This window comes from Emydura macquarii, unplaced genomic scaffold (assembly GCF_026122565.2).
Source record: "Emydura macquarii macquarii isolate MOO-44397 ecotype Brisbane River unplaced genomic scaffold, CSIRO-AGI_Emac_v2 contig_3220, whole genome shotgun sequence".
NCBI lineage: Eukaryota > Metazoa > Chordata > Testudines > Chelidae > Emydura > Emydura macquarii.
Window position 1 is genome coordinate 4716851 of NW_027133357.1, and position 3222 is coordinate 4720072.

Genomic DNA, 3222 nt, shown 5'->3' on the forward strand with positions numbered 1-3222 from the left:
CCAGCAAAAGCTTCTAGCGTAAGTGTGTTTGGAGAAAACCTACAATATTATGGATATTAATGATAATTTATTATTATTAATAATACTACTTAGCTCTTAGATAGCAGTTTTCATCAGTAGATCTCAATAATGTTGGTAAGGGCTGTGAATTTTTGCAACATTTCTATACTGACAAAAGCCCTAGTGTAGATATAGCTATACCAATACAAAAGTGCTTTCAACGGTACAATTTATTTCGTTCAAGGAACTGATATAAACTATACTAGCAAAAGCATTTGATACGTCTCCACTGGGAAGCTTGCTGGTATAGCTATATATTTAGCCTTAGACATCTCTGCATCATATTGACTCATATTTCTGAGGGTTTTTACACAACCATAACAGACAGCAGCTTAAAAGAGTTGCTAGTATGCCGTACAGCTGCATATTGGCCCAGTCCAAACCTATGTCTCCCATAATGCTTGCAATGTTTTAAACAGATGAATCCTTTGCGCATCAGTGATGTCTCCTCAGGAGAAGCAGAATATACTTCACACACCTTGTTGCAGCCAGAGACAGTATAATCTTTACCCATTGCTGTAAAATGGCCCTAAGCTCATTTTTTGTGTCAGTTTTGCCTGACCACATTCAGATGCCAACAGTCCCTACTTTACACAGGAATATATGAATGGAAAAAATAATTCACTCCAATGCATCATCAGTATAACAGCCATGAATGATATATTTGTCCCTGTGCTATATGATATTGTAATAACAGGAAAAGGTAGAAGACGAATATATTTCTTTCTCTTAACAACTCCAGCCAACAGGATTTTTCAAAAGTAATTTTAGTACTTTGCAAACTTTGGGGAAGGAAGAGAAATTGATGGCACACTTACAATACAATTCTCATATATATATATATATATATATATATATATATATATAAATAGATTTGGGAAGATTAGATTGTTATCGGTAAATGTTGATAAACGTTGATTTCATTGTACACACACAAACTGACAACAAATATTTCCATAGAAAATAACTGATATTTGCTTTGTATATTTTGACATGTGGGGTTGATGGTTTGTGTTTCACCAGAAAGAAAGCTTGAACTTTTTGAATCCCAATGTCTACTGTCATTATTGCCTGACCCTCCATAATTTTGCACAAATGTGAAAATTTAAATCAGTACACACTGAAAAAAATGTTTATATATAAACATCAATATTCTCCATCAATGTTATAAAAAATAGAAATAGACTTTTGTCAAGTCTCTTTATAAAGCTGACTAGGGATGTTCCCTTGTGAGTTTGTCACAATGCTGTGATCTTGATGATACCAGATTATGACACTGGAATTACAGTGCAGCCAGCATTTCAGATCAGCCTCGATATGCATCAAATTGATCATTAATTCCTATTTGTTTTATGCCTTTAAGGCAGTTTTGGATCCTTGAAAGTACTCTACTACTTAATTTCCTTAATAGCCTCTTGTGAGGGACTTTGTCAAAGACTTTTTAAAAAGTCCAAATAAATAATGTCAGCCAGTCTTCCTTTAGCCAAAATAGTGTTGATGCACTGAAAGGATTGTACTAGGGCCCTGTCTATACTTACAACCTTACAGCAGTACAACTCTACTGATACAGCTGTGCCATCATAAAAGCGCTCGTGTAGATGTGTTATGCCGATGGGAAAGAGCTCTCCCATTGACATAATAAAACCAGGTCAACGAGCAGCAGTAGCAGTGTTGGCAGAGAATGTCTCCCGCTGACATAGCGCTGTACACACACGTACTTATGCTGGCAAAATTTATGTCACTCAGGGGTGTATTTTTTTCACACTCCCTTAACAACAAAAATTTTGCCGACATAAGTGCTAGTGTAGATGGCCTAGATTGAAGAGGTACTATTTTCCTTTACGGAAGCCACACTAGGGCAGATAAATGATGGCTGGGTAGGGCTTGTCTACACTTAAACCATTACAGTGGCACCATTGTAGCACTTCAGTGTAGACACTACCTACGCTGATGGGCGAGATGCTCCTGTCAGCATAGATAATCCATCTCCCCAAAAGGCAGTAGCTAGGTCATGGAGGAATTCTTTCATTGACCTAGCACTGTCTACACCAGTGGTTAGGTCAGTATAGCTATGTCTCTTGGGGTGTGGCTTTTTCCCACCTTTGCGAGATGTAGCTGCACCAAGGTAAAATTCTAGTGTAGACCAAGCTGTAGATGACAAGCTGTAGATGACAGCTCACCAAGCCTTTTTTGAGTTTGGCAACCTCAGCTGTTACAAGTCTGAACATTGCTTCCCAATGTCATGACTCATGAAGACTTTTCTGATTGTCCACTCTTGTGATTTTTTCACATTCCTTGTTTTTCTTAAAACTCCAGCTCCTCAGACGTGATTATGTGAGAATCTCAGTTTTCATTAAAAAAAAGCATGTGGTTGAGCAGAAATGCTGAAAAATGTGACCTGAGGAAACCCTAAAGACTCAGAAAACAGAAGGTAAAGAAAAATAACTTAGTATTTATTGTTACTTTTTAAAATCTCATGATTTTTAAGCCAGTCTCTTGAGTTGCTGTGGCCTGACACAAGATATTTGAACAATTGGGATTGGCAATAATGTGTCACTGATGTTTGTGAAATGCTATATAATTGTTATTAAGCCAGTTGCCTTTTATGCCTGGAAGGCTCAATTACTCCTCCTCCAGTCCCAGAACCCTGAACTACCCAGAAGGGAGTTTGAGGACTGGAATGGAATGGAAGGCCCCATGTGAACGTAAGGCAGTTATTATGAGGGATGGGCCTGCACTGCACCCAACTATCCCCACGCTCAGAGGGATTTGGACTGGGGAGGTTCTGGTTCCACTCATTAAAGCCAGAGACCAATTGGGGTCTGGTGTGGACCCCCCGGTGTTCAGGGGCTGGGTTTGCCATGTCAGGATAGGGGCAACAGCTTATCCTCATGTCTTTGTACATTAACCCCAGTCTCCTTCTTGAGTCCTTTCTGGGCCCCAGGCCTCAGGGCTGGGGTCACTCTGAACTGGTACTGGCCCTGCTGCTGACTCTAAGGGAGGGAGGGAGAAGAAAGAAGGGCTCGGCTGCCCCTGCCCTTCTATTCAGGCAGCAGGAGAGGGCGGGTTCCATAGAACTGTCACTCCTCTGAGAGGCGCTCTGTGATTTGACAGCAGGCTGGACACGTGAGGGCAGGGTGGGGCTATATAAGTGCGGGCGGG